This window comes from Ambystoma mexicanum, chromosome 7q (assembly GCF_040938575.1).
Source record: "Ambystoma mexicanum isolate Mex_15411 chromosome 7q, UKY_AmexF1_1, whole genome shotgun sequence".
In the NCBI taxonomy this organism is placed as follows: Eukaryota; Metazoa; Chordata; class Amphibia; order Caudata; family Ambystomatidae; genus Ambystoma; species Ambystoma mexicanum.
In genome coordinates, this window is record NC_090941.1 from 786,499,413 (window position 1) to 786,517,188 (window position 17,776).

Genomic DNA, 17,776 nt, shown 5'->3' on the forward strand with positions numbered 1-17,776 from the left:
CCCAAGAGAAGGGAGATTCAGGATGGAAAATTATGGGGGGAATTTGCAGTACCCAAGCTACTCCTGGAGAATCCTTTCAGGAGCAGCAGAGGTATGACTTGAGACCTCCCTACCAACCAGACAAGGTCTTGCAACTGGAACGACCGGTCCAGCAACTGGCCAATGATCTGGGGTGCATGCTGAGGGCTCAGTCCAACTCTCAACCTAACTCTGCTTCCCAGAATTCCCCAACAGCCAGGTCTGATGCCCCAGGGGGGTAATAACAGGAGGAATCCTCTGACAAACCACAAGTTCCAGAGGAGGGGGCTCGGGTGAAGGGGAGATACCAAGCCCTTGAGGAAGCTTCTTTTCACACCCAAACAGAACCCCTAAAAATCTCTCGCCCTGAAAGAGTCTCTTCTACCCCCAAAGTTAGAACCCAAAGAGCAAAGGGTACATAGGAGAGGCCATAAAAGAACCCACTTTGTGGAGGAACTCTGGATTATCTCTTTTGAAAGAGGAGAATCCCTGGAAGATTCAGGTAAGCAAATCTTCTCTTTCAAAACCGGAGGGGGTGGGGGGGGCAGACCTCCGAAAGACAAAGAAAAATGGGTCCCAAAAGACCCTCAGTGGGACTGGGTAAGAATGAAGACCGACCCAGAACCAGTAACTTTTCAACCCCAAACATGTGAGCCACATAGTAGAGGGGTGTCCTTTCTCCAAACAGGTTCTGAGAACTGTTGCTAGGTAAGGGGGGACAGCCAACGAGCCGGGGAAAAAGAGGATTCCCCAACAACACCCATTGCGAGTTGCAAAGTTTTTGTTTACAGATTCCCGAACTCTGACACACAAAACTGACCAAGATACTGTTGGAGTTCAATATTAAGAAAATGACTACACGGCTGTCTAATAACTCAAACTTTCTTTGCACTTTGGAGGAGAAAGAAGGCCGATTTTATGCACCGGTTAAGGTGCAAGGTCAGTGTGAATTATCAGCTCTGATGGATACTGGATCCCAAGCCATCCTCCTTTCAAAAAGGGCCTTTGACCAACTAAACTCAGTAAGGGTGAGGGCCACCAAATTCCACTCACACCACTTCCCGAACAACTCCAAAATTTCAACGGGAATGAGATTACTGTTGAAGGGACTGCGGATCTGGACACAAAAATTGGACAGCACCAGCTGAAACATCCGGTGATCATTTTGACTCCAGAGGGCACACCTTGTTTACTGGGGAATGATCTCCTGAGGAGGTTAGAACCTCTGATCGACTGTGTAAACAAGGTCCTCTGGACTCAGACTAACTGCCCCATCAAATTAAAAGTGAGTACCAATTATGTACGCCTGAATGGTACCTGTCACATAACTGATCAACGTTCTGAGATTGTAGAGTAAAAAATAGCCAAGTCCCAGACATCACTGTCATCTCTGTAGGAGAACAAACTGGTGACGGGAACCCTTCTCCATTCGTGAAAATCAACATTCCTCCCAGTTTTAAGTGGCAATCCACACTGGAAGGGAACACCCTAAAATTGTACAGCAGACCAAAATCAGAAGAAATCTTGAGTCCTGTGAAACCAGACAAGGAAGAGTCCACTCAATGTCTGAGAGACATTCAGAAAAAGGGTGAGCAGTTGTATTTCCCCATTCAGGTAAATGAGGGAGAGGAACCAGTGCTCGCCAGAGTATGCCTGAATAATGCAAGGAGCTTCATCAGCGAAGAATTATTCAGGAAACTTCCAAAAGATCAGACGGTACCACATTTAAATTGATTGACAATTGGGAAGTAGGTCTAGAAACCCCAAATTACAAACATCTCCTGCTCAGCAGGTGTATGCTAAAAATGTCCATTGGCAACAAAATCAAAGACCGTAATTATTAGGTCTTGAGAGATGTCCCTTCCGCCTTTTATCTTGGAAGTGACATTCTCAACCAATTCACCATCAATTTGGACCCAATTAATAATAAAGCCTGGTCCCAACTGGGGAGTAACCCCATGGGCTTTGACAAAATTGAAAAAGCATTCCGGTCATCTCAATTGCTGCCTTATGCGGTTGAAGTTCAAGTGCAAGAAGAGGTTACCATCCCAAGAAAGGTGCGACAATTTATTCTTCCCCTCAAAATTAAGCAAGGACAGAACGTCAAACATCAGGATACATATATAATTCTAAATTCCCATCTCCAACAACAAGGGTTATATTTAAATCCGACACCTCTAATAGACCTAGAACACAACACCATTTGAATATTACTGGATAACGGCGACCCACGAAGTAACAGCTTTATTGGAATGGCGGTTGATGCCCAGCATTATTCTATTGACTTAGGTAATGAAATCATGGTACCAATCCCAAATGACTGTTTCGACATCAGCAACAGTATTCCTCCGAAAAGATTTTTACTAGTCATGGGGGAATTTCCTGGTGTACTCTTCTTGCCTCTACGTTGTTGAAGAGGTGACCTGTGACATTCGGATCGAGGAGGTAGTGTTCAGAGTCAAGGACCACTCCATGGCATCCCCTGTCCAGGTCGACCCCATCAAAAGAGATCTCTCCAGCCAACCTGAGGATACTGCTGAAATTGCCAAGCCCGAGGTCTTTCCAGGTTTCAAGCAAATGGTGAAGGAAAGGATCAATCTGGCTGATGCCTGTGAGACCAAGGTGCAAGGACAAAAGCTAAAACAGGTCTTCCTGGAATTCCAAGATATCTTTTCAGTGGACTCATATGACTGTGGACGCACATCCATTCATTCAACCACCATTCCCACAGACTGTGAAACAATACCGGTTACCTCTCGCATCCATGGAGTCACTCACAGAGATTATTAAGAATTTAGAATCCTGTGGGATAATTGGTCCGATCCACATTACCTTCACCAACCAGGTACTGGGGATCCTTAAACCAAACGGCCAATGGAGACAATGTGCAGAACTTAGGGAGATGAACAAACAAGTCCACATGTCAAGATGGCCCCTTCCCTACAATGATCAGGGACTGGCCCAGATCCATGGGTCAAAGGTGTACACTGCCATTAACCTGACCAATGGTTACTGGACAGTACCCGTGAGTAGGGAAGAGCAATACAAGCTTGCCTTTACCTCTGGGGGCAGCAGTACATGTGGACCCGAATCCCATTTGGATACATAAACTCTGGCAATGAGTTTAACATCTTCCTACATAAGGCCATGCCTGATTTGGGTGAAATGGGAAAACCTGGCCTATGGGGATGATGTTTTGATCAAGAGCTCAACTGTGGAGGAACATGTAGCAGAAATGCGCTATGTTCTAACCCAGTTGCAGATGGCCGGAGAAAAACTGTTCTTTCAGAAGGCACAGTGTTATAAGACCCAAGTGAACTTCTTAGGGCGTAAGATCACACCTGAGGGTTTTAATCCCTAGGCGAACAAGGTGGAAACCTTACATGAAATTAAAAGACCCTACAACTCTGCGAGAATTAAGAAGCCTTCTTGGACTTAATAATTATACTCGAAAGTTCATTGAAGACTACGCAGAGGTCACTCGACCCTTGGTCGATTTTTAAAACCTTTATTTTTCATTTTTGACAACACACTCACGGTTACATTACATTTCTGTTTTATATATATATATATATATATATATATATATATATATATATATAATAAGCATATTCTGATCACATTTGACAGTAACATTATATTACGGGCAGTTGGTACATGTCACACGGGACTGAGTGTTTCCGCCACACTCGCTATGTCGTCTTGAGTGTCAGATAGGTATCAGCGGGGTGGAGCACAGATGTCTTTGGGTCTGCATGTGGAAACTACCCCTTTGACATAGGTCTCTTCACATTCATGTACGGTTATCAGGTCTTTAAGCCATGTCTGGGTTGTGGGTGCCAACTTTTCCTTTCAGTTCTTTAGGATATTCCGTTTAGCCACAGCCCCTGCCACTGCGAAGAGTCTGTGTGTTTTACTGACACCTTACCTATATCACCCAGTAGGTATTTCAGTGGGGTAGCCGGGATCTGTATGTCCAGAAGGCCACTTAGTATGATGGCCACTTCTTCCCAGAACTGTCTGACCGGGGAACATTACCAATACATATGCAAAGTGTTAGCATGAGGAGAGTTGCATTTAGGACAGCGTGTCTGCTTGGATCAGTCAGATTTACTTATCTTGCTGGGGGTTATGTGCAAGTGGCTTAGTATTTTGAATTGTATCAATCTAAAAAGCTAATGCAGAGGGAAATGGACTTAGTGGAGTGACAGTATTTTGCCCACTGCGTGTCCTCTATGGTTATATTCAGGTCTTTCTCCCACTTAGTCTTCATATTGTTCTTTGACGGTGTGTGTGTCTGAACCGCCTTGTATAGCGTGGAGATGCTACCTTTGGACCCATCTTGCGAGAAGGTGCTGATCAAGAATGGGTGTGGCGTTGGAGCTGCAGGAAATGACGACCACTTTTTTCTGCATGTTGCCTTCTGGTGGTGATATTGCAGTGTTGTGTTCAGTCCAGTTCCGACCTTCCCCGGGACCTCTTCTAGTAGGACAAACCTCTCTTTGGGGAAGAGATCTCCTAGGTGCATTTCTTTACATGGGTCCCAGCTCTTCTGCAGTGTTGTGTCAAACGTGGGCGACATGTCTGGGTAATACCAAAGGGGAGAGTGTGGCCAGTATGGTTCCGAGCATCCCACCCTAAGGAAGAGTGTTGCCCGGGCACATGTTGTGCAAGTTACGGGGTCCATCTCATCCGTATATTTGCTTGCCTTTGCAAAAATCGTAGATTGTAGGTTTGTGGGGACTGATGCAAACTTCTCTGATTGTATATGGGCGTATTGCTCCGTTTCTTGGGACCAACATTTTGCAAAGTGGGCCTGTGCGGCATGGTAGTATAGCAGAAAGTCTGAGGCGACCAGACTGCCTGTGTCATACTGTTTGCATAATTTGGGCCAGTTTACCCTTACCGTACCGCCCCCCATACGATATTGGAAGCAAACTTCTGTAGCTTGTCAAAGAAGTGGCGTCTTGGACATACTGGGATATTGGTAAATATGTAGAGTAGTTTGGGCACCACTGCCATTTTCAAAAGGGCGATACGACTGTATAATGACAGCGGAAGTCTGTTCCAGACGCTCAATTAAACTCGAGTGTCAGTATGTAGGGTTCGTAGTTTTTGACGTAGAGAGTTTGTCCATGGCCATTATGATGCATAGGTATCGTGCTATGTTCGGAGACCAGCGGAATTGTGCTGTAGCTGCCGACCTTACTGTGCCCTGTGTTAGAGGAGAGGGATGACCTCTGTTTTAGCTTGGTTGATTTTGTAACCTGAGAATTTGGCAAATTCGTAAATCGCTTGCATCACAGGGGGGGAGGTTGGTCTCGGGATCTCTTATTTATAGCATGGTATCGTCAGCATATAATGATATAAATTGGGGGGCCCTCTTATTCGTATTCCACGCCATGAGTGTTTATGTCTTAGGGCTGCCGCCATGCCCTCTATGGGGAGGGCGAATATGAGGGGTGACAGAGAGCATCCCTGTCTCGTGCCTCTGTGCAGCGTAAATTCAGGTGATAGGGTTTTGTTTGTTCTGACTCTGGCCTTTGGGTTGTTATATAGCTCTTGGACACAGCGTATCAAACAGGGCCCAAACCCCATTTTTTTCGCAATCGGGAATACCTCCAGGAGACAGAGTCGATTGCTTTCTCTACATCTAGTGCAATCTCCACTGTTTTGATTTTCTGGACCAATATTAATGTTATTGCAAAGAATCTGCGGAGATTCAGGGCTGTAGGGCGTGTGGGAACAAAGCCGGATTGGTCTGGGTGTACTAGTTTGTTCATATATGGTAAGAGGCGATTGGCGATTGCTTTGGCCAATATATTAGTGTCTGAATTTATCAGGGACAGGGGGCGGTATGAGGTGAGCTCAAGTGGGAGCTTGTGTGGTTTAAGCAGGACTAGTATTATGGCCTCTCATGGAACCTGGGAGTACGCTGGATCCTATGGTCACTTCCCATACTTCCAACAGTTTGGGGGCCAGTTCAGTGTTGTATAAGTCTGCTGGGAGTCCATCTGGGCTTGGCGCTTTGCCGGCAGACAGATCCTTCATTGCCTGGCTGATTTCCTCAAGAGTAAGAGGGAGATCAAATTTTTCTCGATCATCCATTTCTAATTGGGGTAATGGGAAGGAGGCCAAGTACTGTTTCAGTTCGCCCGCTGCCACCAGGTCTGTGTTTGCGTATAACTCAGAGTAAAACTTTGTGAACACTTCATTGACCCTTTTGGCTTCTGTGTCTACTGTGCTGTCTGTACCCATGATCCCTGTGATAGGTCCTGGCCCTTGTTCTGATCTGATAAGATTGGCTAGGGATCTACTCGCTTTATTCCCCTCCCTGTATTTCCTGGCCCTTATTGGCTGTGTAATGTATAGTACTTCCCGGAACGGTAGGGTTCTAAATTTTGTGTGTTGGGTTTGTAGTAGCTTAACTGTTTCTAACCCAGGTGCCAGGGAGTATGCATTCTCTAGGACCTTCAATGTGCTTTCTGCTTGGTTTAGATCCCTCCTTATTTCTCGTAATGAGCCTATCCTGAGTGACATTAGATGTCCTCTCAGCCATATCTTAAAGGTTTCCGAGACCGAGGACACCGAATCTACTGAGCCTACGTTTCGGTCGAAGAAGTCAATTATTTCTATCCACAAAGGCTTGATCACTGCCTCATCCTTTAGTATTGTCAGCGGCATGCGCCAGCACCGCAGATTTTGGTCCGAGTCTGTTGTCATTAGTTCTAATAGGACTGGCGAGTGGTCTGATATTGTGCGTGGAAGTATGGTGCATTCTTTCACCTAGGGGATAACATCGAGGAAACACAACCAGTAATCTACTTGGGAACTAGAGCCATGCACATGTGAATGAAACGTGAATTCCTCTTGAACGGGGTGTGTTACTCTCCATGCATCTGCAAGGCGTATTGTGGACATGGCTTGCTGTATGATCAGTGCCGCTTTGGTGTGCAACCTGTGGCTCCTGGATGTTCTGTCTTTTGATGGGTCCAGGATTGTGTTCAGATCCCCGCCCATATTATCCTCCCCTTGTGGCGAGATCAGTGAGACGATCTGTAGGTAGAACTCTGGGGAGTCCAAGTTTGGGCCGTAAGTGTTGACCAGTATCAATTCTTGGTTATACATTGTCACCCATATGATTACATATCTGCCTTCTGCATCCACCATCGATGTACTGATCTGGAACCCAGTCCGTTGGTGTATAATAGACAGGACTCCTCTAGCTTGAGATGAGTAGTCAGTTCCAATTCGAATTGGGCCCCAGTCCAGTCCCAGCAAATGACTCTGTTACTTTTTTGATAGCATGTGTCTCTTGCAATAGGAGGTTTTTCAATCTATGTCTTTTGGCGTAGGCTAGAAGTTTCCTAGCTTTTATAGGATTTGCCATCCCCCGATATTCCATGTCAGGAGTCTAATCCCCAGACTCAGCCTTTGTGTTGACATGGTGTGTCCGTGTTATATTCCATTTCCATTCTGTGTTCCTGTCCACATATCCTGAGCCTTATGTAACCGTCTCTTTTAATTAGTAACCAAACAACCCCCTTGAACTCTCTGCTTTGTCTTTTTAGGCAACAGGTCTCCCCCTCCCCGGTCTCCCCACCCTCACCATTCCCCCAACTGGACAGTGTATTCCCATAACTTGTGCGCGCAACTTGCAACTGTGGTTGGCACTGTGTGGCCAGAACTCTTCACTACGCTACGGGTTGCGCTTCGCTGCAATTTATTTTTCCTTGTGGAATCGGTGCCTTCCGGGTGCTGTCATATGTCGTCTCGGGGTGTGGGACCGTTTTGGTTTGATGGTGCTGGGATATTTTGCTCGATGTATGCCATGGCCTCTTCAGCAGTCTCGAAGAAGTGGGCTCTTCCGGCATGTTGCAGGCAAAGCTTTGCCGGGAACAGCATGGCGTATGGGATGGATCTTGCTCTGAGTGCCTTCTTAACTTGGTCAAAGGTGTGACTAGCCGCCTGCATTCTGTTTGAAAAGTCTGGTTAAATGTTGATCATCATAGAGTCGGAAGTTAATGTGCCTTTCTCATGGGAGAGGCGAAGAATCTGGTCCCAGTCTCTATAGTTGAGCAGGTGGACTATAATTGTACATGGTGGGGTGCCAGGTTTGGGCAGTTGTGCCAGAGATCTATGGACCCATTCTATTAAGAATTGCTGTGAAAACTGGGCCTCCAGAAGCATTTAGCGGATTGCCTCCTCCAGAAAAACATCCATTGTTGTGTTTAGGGGTTTCTCCGCCAGGCCCACCACCCGGATGTTGTTGCGGGACCTGGATTCCAAGTCGTCGCACTTGGACTGTATCGCTTTTAGGCTTTTTTTGATACTCTCAATGTCTTTGCCATGTGTTATGGTGGTGTCCTCTAGAGAGCTCACTCTCGTCTCCACCTCAGTGACTCTAGTGTTCACCTTTTGTAGGTCTGCTCTAATGGAGGAGATGTTACTACCCATTTCGTCCAGTCTGCTGTTTAAGCTGCAAAACCGGCCTGCAGCGCCGTCATGTATGGGTCCAGTTGGTCCTCTGCTTGAGTTTGGTTGGGTGAAAGACTTGATTGTGGTGATCTTGTTTCCTCCTCCCCTAGGTTTGTGCGTGTGTTGGCATCCATGGGGCCCTTCCTGTCCCTTTTGGCCCTTCGTGTCATGTCTGCACCTGGTGACTTTGGCCATGAGTGCTGCAGCCTGGCGTTGGTGTCTGCACTTTGTTGCAGTCCTGTTGAGGTAATTGATCCCGGAGTGCTTGGTCCCTTGTATGCTGGTAAGTGCAGGGTTCTGCTGTATGGGTCTTTGATATTGTGGTGACCCCCACTGTGCGCCGTATGTGGAGTCTGCTGTCCTGGTGATGGTCAGTCTATGATTTATTATTGACCCAAGGATTCAGGGCTTCAGGAGGCGCACGCCCAGTAATGTTCATGACACGTCTAGGCGTGTTATAGGAGAATGTTGTGGTGTGTCATCTGGTCCTTACATGGTAGCCCAGGTGTTGACCTAGTCTCAGTGGGGAGGGGGCCCAAGCTCGGCTCCAAGTTAGTGGTGGTGGCGCTCCCCTCTTAGTCCTGGGGACCTGGTGGTTTTAACCCTACTATGATCGGGTTGCGGCTACACAGGGGCTATCTGGCAGCTATCTGGCCTCGGAGATGGTGCTGGTGTTGCTGTTCTGTTAGACATGAGTGGGGGAAGAGGAGGATGGGTGATGTCACCTTGGCCGCTGATTTTTGGAATGCAAGCTCTGCTGATATCTTGCGGCGTGTGGGACTGTATATTTGCCCCACGCTTTGCTGGATGTCGCTGCAGTGTCCTCAGAGCTTCACGCTGCGGCTGTCCCTTCCTTCCCCCCACTGCTTCGTACCTTATTTGTTACGGCGCGCTTCCCAGCCCGCAACACAGACGCTGCAGGCGTGTAAGTGTTTGCCCAGGAGTCGGCTGTGCATCCCAGTGTGCTATGCCCAGCACGTATCTTTTGCTCTGTCTCGTGTTGGGGACCACTGCCGCCGCCTCCATACCGGCGTCTGCCCAGTGGCTTCCCTGCACGGCACTGTGTCTGGCAGTCCTGCGTTGTGTGGAGATCCACACATTTCCGCCTGGTCGGGCTGGAGTCCACGTCGGGTCGTGTCTCTGCTGGGGGTCGGCAGGATACAGGGATTGGTGGTGTTCATAGTATGGGCCGTTGAAGCCTCGAGAAGGCACGCAATGTTCCCATCTGCTTTACTTGATGACCCGTACAGCATTTTTACTCGGAAAGGCACCAGCAACGCCTCATATGTTCCGATTCAAGGTTCTACTTTCTTCGACCATGGGGTAGGCTCTGATCCGCAGGATTTTATCTTTATGATTGCAGTGCAGCTCAGTACCTAGGCGGCCATCTTAGTCAGCACACAACAGCGCTTCCCCGCCCCTCCTTGGTCCATTTATTAAAGGCCGTAGTAAAGTGGGAGTGGGGTACAGAACAATCCGAGGCAGTTAAACAACTGAAAAGAAGCCTTTCCCAGGCTCCTTGTTTGGCTTGCCCCATAAAGAACAAGGAGTTATTCTTGGAGACGGGGTTCTCAGATACTTGCCTAACAGCGGTATTGTACCAAAAGCATGACAAGGTCAAAAAGGCCATCTCATATTCAAGCAAGACTTTGTCCTCTGTAGAGGAAACATTCAATGACTGTGAGAAGGCACTCCTGGCAACGGTATGGGCACTGAAAAAATATTGCCCATTCATACAGGGGGAACACATAATTGTCGAAACTCCTCATCATCCCTTGCAATATCTATTCCATAATTACTTCCTGGATTCTATCTATGCACGGCTTTCTTGTGGAGGTCCGATATGGCCAAAATCAGAAGAGTCCCCTTGGCGGACTTCCATGTTTGTGCTAAAAAAATCTGTCTCGAGGACGAAAGTCTAATGACCAACAACAACATGGAGGTGTACTTAACTTCCCCACACATGGCCTATGAAGAAGACATGTGTCAGGGGATACCCACAGTTTATGTGGATGGGTGCTCCTGCCATGTTGATAGCAACAGGGAAAAAGAACTGGTGGCTGGCATTGGGAATGCCTGGGTGAATGATACCCCGGAACCCTCTGCTGGTTATAAAATAGGACCCCAAAGTAGTCAGGTTGCAGAGTTCATGGCTGTTCATCAAGCCATCCTCACTGCAGTACACCACCAACTTAATGAACTGGTCATAATTACTGACTCTGATTATGTCAGGAATGGGTTTGTAGAGCACCTGATTAACTGAAAGAATCGAAGCATGCTTTGTGCCAACAACAAACCCCTAAAGCATGCCAAACTGGTCCAGTCAATCGACGATCTTGGTGACTTCCAATGAGATGACCATATATTGGAAGAAGATAAGAGATCATTCCAAGATAGAGGGACCAGATAAGACTGATAATAACCTGGCTGACCAGCTGGCTAAAACAGGGGGATTTCATAGAAATTGAATCCCTGCTGGGTGAAATCCAAATGGCAGCTGTCACCAGGTCACAAACTTGGGCTAACAGTGAACTCTCAACAGCCCAGTGGAATAAAGATACCCCGGATGCAGATTTGATCACTGCACAGAAAGCGGACCCGATCATTGGGAAATGTTATCGACACATTGAAGACCCCGGAAGCTTTCCTCTAACAGAGTCGGATTATGCCGGTAAAGAGAATCTCCGGGTGTTGATGAACTTTTCCAAGATGTTCCGGATCCAAGACGGTTTATTGGTAAGGAGAGCCCTATCTGGCTGTGATCAGTGGGTGGTACCTCCCTCCTTCCAAAGCCTGATGTTGAACCACGCCCATGATGCAACTACTGCCAATCAAGGCGGTTTCATACGACATTGGAAATCTTGCCCGAGGTTTCCTACTGGCCACACATGTGCCAGGACATCGACACCTACCTAAAGGGGTGTCTTGTGTGTGCTAAATTCCTACCCAGTTCACACACACACAGAGCTACAGGGAAATAACACTGCCTTGGTCAGATTTGCAAGTCGATTTTATCGAGCCAGTGATTTGCTCATCTAGAGGAAACAAGTACCTGTTGACTGTGACTTGCATGTCCACAAAGTGGGTGGAATGTCTTCCAGTCCTGAATTGTAAGGCAGAGACAGCTGCTGCACTAATGGTCAACCTCATCTTCTCTCGTTTCGGCCTCCCGCAAAGGAGTGAGTCGGACTGAGGAAGCCATTTTACCAGTGAGGTGATGGCGAAGATGTGGGAGATCCTAGGAGTAAAAAGAAAAATCCACATTGCGTACTTCCTGGCCTCAAGCGGGTGGGTGGAGAGATACAACAAAAGAATTGTGAGTATCTTAAAGAAGTTTGTGGCAGACTCTGGACCCAGTTGGGACATCCAATTGCCGCTTGTCCTGATGGCTATTAGGTCTACTCCATTTTCTGCAACAAAGATGTCTCCATTTCAGCTCATGATCGGATGACAAAAATTGTGTTACCACACCATCTACTCTATAGGGCTCAGGATCAAACACAAATAAATGCATCCACTACTCATGAGTATATTGAAAATTTAAGGAAGCACCTCCAGCATGCTTTTGCTTATTCTCAGCGCAATTTAGAAAAGTCAGCTGAAGGAATGAAGACCTACTATGTCTAAAGACCACCAAGAAAGAGGACGAAATAGGTGACAAGGTTTACCTGTACAATTTTCAAAGGAATCAGGCTAATGAGCGGAAATTCCTCCCATCTTGGCACGGCGCCTTTAAAACTGTAGATGAAATATCACCTGTTGCTTACAAGATCCGCATCCCAAAAGGAGAACTGACAGAAGAAAAATGGGTCCAGATCAACCAGTTGAACAGGTGTCATCCCAGACACGCTTTACGACTGATCGATGAGCCGAATGAAAGTCGAGCAGAGGAACCCTCTAAAGAGTGAAAAGGAAGGCTGAAAAATCAGATGGAAATATATATATACATATATATATATATATATGTTTGTTTGTTTGTTTATTTATTTGGTATGGCTCGCAAAACCCAGAGGTAACAGGGCGCAACAGAGAACAGGAAGGTATGATTACATAAAAACTTAGTTGCAGGATAAGATACACATGAAAAAGAGGCATAGCATTACAATGCGAGGAATGTGCATATATACATATAGTTGCATATTTACATTTTTTGTGCTGTGCCTATAGACAGTGCGGTTGAACTTACATATTTACATATTTAATGCTGTGCATAACAGTCCGGTTTGAGCAAAGGCATGGGCAGTTGAGATGGCCGGGTTAGTCATAGGGATGTTTGGACCGCAGCCAGGTGAGGATGTTTTGCCTGAAGCTATAGTTGGATTGGTCTGTCCTAACGTTGAGTGCGAGGGTGTTCCAATGTTCCCTGATTCCCTGATATATATATGTATATATATCAGGGAATCATTTACTTGGTGTTATTGTAAAAATGAAGAAAATAAATAGAATGTGTATTGTGAAATGGAAATGTCATGTTATAACTGTAGGTTGTTGGTGTTGTTGTAAATTCTATGTAAATCTTCCTGAGGAAAAATGTATGTAAAAAGTACTGAAACTCTTTTTCTATCTTTTATTAGAGAACTAACCTCCTTAACTTCCATCCTGGAAGTGAGAGTGGAGTCTGGTGAGAACCCTAGGGACCTGAATGGAAGGAAGAGAGGGGGTGCCGTGCCATGCCGTCCAACCCAAAGATGGAAGTGGAGGCTGGAGTGCCCACTTCCAAAAGAAGGAAGAAAAGGAGGTGCCATGCCATATCCCCAAACCAGAGATGGTAGGGGAGACTGGAGTGCCCACTCCCTGATGAAGGAAATGATGCCTAATGAAACCACACTCTACCCTGCTCTTCCCCAACAAAGAGTCATAGAAGAACAGGGGGGGAATAGCAAGATTTTAAACGCCCTGGCTTTTGTTTTTGTTTTTCAAGTAAAGATAAAGAGCCATGTTGAAAGGGGCCCACCTGTTATTACCAATGGACAAGTAGCATTTTAATTTACAACAGAAGGAGGAATCAAAGATCCCTGTCACCTGGAAAACAGGAATTTTAAATATTGAAAACAAAAACGGCCTGCACATGTGTGTGCAAATAAAAACGGTTTGGAAAAAGTAAAAGTGAAACAAAATATCACTGCTCACAGAAAAATATCAGGAAAACAAAACATGAGGTGTGGGTTGACAAAGAGCAATGTGTATTATGTTTCACCCACAAAGCTCCAGTGACATTTGAAGAGCCATTTTGTATTCATGAAAAAAATGTCAGCACAAGGCAGACCCTTTTTCTGGCTATGGGCAAAACTTCACAAGGACATCTCCCACTTCCAGCCTGGATGTCACATCTCCCATCAAATGACTGACTGCAATAAAAATGTCCAGCTAAAAGCGTCAAAATTCAGTGCTCTCCAGACCTGCTGGCTCTGAAAGCAAAATCTTAGAGAAAAGTCATCCTTGGCTGGAGCATGACTAATATGTGTGAAAATTGGAGCACCTAAATGAAAAAGCAAGCTTCTAACACAAAGGAGCCTGATAAAGGTACAGGCTGACCCAGCAAAAACAAATGGCCGAAGGCAGGAGAAAGAACATTTGTCCCACATGAAGATTCACAATTTATTTAAAAGGACTACTATGAAGATTCACAATTTATTTAAAAGGACTACTATCATTTAGGCCTTTTTCTCAGCCATCATAAAACGGATGGATTTCATCTATGTACCATATTTTATGTAATTTCCAGGTGATTTCGCGGATATGAAATTCATCTTCCTGTGACTCTGGGAACTGTAATGGCCAGTTAAACTAGACTTCTGGCTGATCTGAGCTTGTTCCAAATGTGAGAGTTGGTGAACTGGTGGAAAATGAAATTAGGGATATGCTTAGTAACTTACATATTCATAACTGTTGTGTTTTTATGGAAATGGCAGAAAGGTGCCACATGGCCATGCTGCATGATACAGATGTGGTGGTCAGCTTATCTAATTCCCCATGATTACTTGAAACTCAAAATATGTTTAGACTGGAAGTTGCTAGTAAAATTATGAAGTTGTGATATAGAACTAGTTTGTTGCCAAAAAAGTTGAAAGGAGAACAAAGGATGATGACAAATGGGAATTGCCATATATGGCTCCAGACCCCTAAACCAATCCTGTCTTGGAGGCTGGGTTTGGGAAGAGAGAGAAGGGTAACTGTCCAATCCTAGTGGCAGGGTACTTCCCCAAGATTTTAAAATTGGTGGTGGCATCGCTGCTATAGAAGGGGGACTGCACTAGGACAAGAGACAGAGAGAGACACAGGAAAAAAGGAGAAAGACAGGAGGACAGACCATCAATTTACCACCTGACAGCTGTAAGGAGACACGAGAGGAGATTACGGAGAGTGCATCTGAGTGGAGCTGTCTATCTCTAGGATAGCCTAAAAGCTGACTGGGTTCTATGTTGGAGAGCAGGAGGCCATAATTGAGAGTGTAGTTACCAGACCCCTACCCTATCTTTCCAGAATGTCCTGGGATGCAGTTGGCTTTCCTGAGCCTTAAACAGAGGCTTTCTATGTAAGTAGAACTGAGCCCTGGGAAACCAATAGGTGGGCAAGTCTGCTTGCCTTGAATCCTTTCCCTGTATAGTGGGGGGAGGGGGAAAACTGTGTAGATCCTTAGCCTATGTAACCAAAATATTAATTGAATTAATTCCCCATTTGGCAGAACACTACGGGGTGAATTTTGTTAAAATTCGAAACTAACAAAGCTCACTTCCCAGTGTTTGCTTAAAACTATAGCCTATACATTCATTGGATAATCCTCGTTGTCCAGCCGACCCTGAAACAGGCTTTTCAGTAAGGGGGGGTCTGAAATCCAAAATTCCCCAAAGCATTCCAATTTTTCTGTCTGACTTCCAAACATACACCAAAGCGAGGGGGGGGGTCTGAAAAAGCAAACCGAGAACTCACCCTGTGTTTATTTTAAACCAAAAGTGTGGGAAAAATCATAATTACCAATCTTGAAATCCTACTGCTACCCTTCTAAGCCTGCCGGAAAATCAAAATCGCACAAGTGCCTTTTTTATTGATACGAGTTATTATTTTGTGAAGTGAAATGTGTAGAAAATAAGAATTGCGATTGTGTTCTTTTTAACTCACTTTTGTGATTTATTTATGCTGAAAGGAGTTTATTGTGTTGTGCCACGGATAAAGTAGCGTTTTGACATTTTCGTGCTAATTTCAATTACTTTTCATTTCAATAAATACCAATATATTTCCTGTACACCGGCCTGGTTCTTTGCTCATTGTTAGCTTAGAGAAGAGGGATCCAAGGGGCATGAAATGTGTCTGAGAAAGGGCTAAAAAAAAAGAATCTGTTAAACAGTTTGTTGCATAACCACGTGAGTGGGGAGGGAAGGAACTGCCTGTGTTGAGGGTGGCTTCTCAATAAACGGTTACAAGTAATAAGAAGTTTTAAAATAATTGGGGGCAATTTGGATTTTTAGGTGGCAGTAACAATGGGTTGATTTTCTACAGAAAGTGTGCATAAAATACCACTGCTGGTATTCCCATGGAATACTGCTAGCGGTATTTGATCCATCCCTAAATTGAATGGATGGATGGTAAAATCATCAGCAATTGCAAATACTTTCAATTCTTCTGTTACCACCCGACTCTGAACGGCCGAGAGTCTGCGATCATTGTTCATTGTCTTGCCAGTAATGTGACCAACCAAAGACACATATGCAAATCAACAGTAGATTCATATTACACGGCCGCGGTAGCGGCCGTATAGTTATGGTCAAGTTGCTAAACCCACAGGAAGATCACTTTTTCCGCGACTTTTAACTTCACTCCCCTTGGAGGAATCCTCACCAAACTTTGCAAAAAAAGTATATGACCCACTCTGAATTTCTTTGGGAAGTTTGGTGAGGTTTTGTGTGGATTGAATGGGCGAAATCTTTGCGCATGGCTACAGGCCAAATGGCTGGACGGATTTGCACCATATTTGCGGCAGGAGCAGGGGCTTGGGTCAGAAAGTGTGCCTGGTGGAAATCCGACCAGTACTTTTGTTGCAAAGAACTGAAATATATGTGTTGAAAAATGAGTGCTATCTGGCTCTGCTCCACTGACCCATATCCCTGTTCGCTCTGCGGACAGAAGTCTCATTGGCTTGCAGTACGCCATGCTGTCGGCAAACTTTGGACGTGGCCAGTGGTTGGCTGGAGGGAAGTGTGCTGTGCGTCAATGTTTTTAGGAAACGCCGACATGGTGTATCGGAGGAGAGTGTTGTGTGTGTGCCAAGCCCCTGCGGCATTGTGTGCATGGCTGGGGCCCTTGTACGTAACAGTGTGCCCACTAAAGTAAGTCATATCTGGCTCTGCTCCGGCATCCCATTTCCCTGTTCGCTACATGGTCAAAAATTTGATTCCACTGCAGTTTGCGGTGGCGTGATGTGCGTTATAAGTTTTCGATACCACCGGCATGTTGTATCTGAGGAGAATGCAGCGGTGAAAGGGCTTGGAAAACATACTTCACACATCCTGCCATTTTAAGAATGGTGGGCTTGGAAATGGAACTGTGCGAATTAGCCCATCAGGTGTCAAGGGTGTGCCTCACAGGAAGGGCCAGTACTATTTTTCCCCATCAGCCTGTGTAGTGAGGGTGGCAGGCAGCGATGGAGAGGCGCAAAGTCCTAAAAGTGGGTGATACCTTTGTGCAAGATCGGTACATGTATGCCGCGCAAAGAGGCTGACTGCTAATTTTGCGTTGGAAGGAGTGGAGGGTTTCTGGGGCACTGTCTATGAGGGCAGTTTCGGCGATATGGTTGATCTTTGCAGATGTGTGGCCTTTGTCGGGACTGTTGATGTTGTCGTACTGCATTATGGAGCAGTACATTTGGGGTGCATGTCGTGTGGACGTCTGCTCCGTCGCCTAAAGAAGTTGATGGAAGAAGTGATGCAGATTGTTCCCACTGACAAGGTGGTTTTCTCAGGCATACCACCAAGAGGAGCATGGGACCAAGCTGGTGTAATTTATCCCCAGCCAGAGGTCGGAAAATGTTTCATTAACAGAAACGTGTCAATTTATGTCCACTGCTGGGATGTTCTCCACCGACTATGACATCATTAATGAGTGAAATTTGCACTGGTTCCATGCAAATGGCATTTTTTTGACCAACATTGGCAATGCTGTTTTGTTTTACACTGTGCAAGAAGTGTTGAAGACAATCCTGTAACAATGTAAGGATGCAACCAAAAGAGAAACTCAAATAAAGAGCAAAAACAAAAAAAGTTCTTTCTAAGCACTTTAAAAAAAA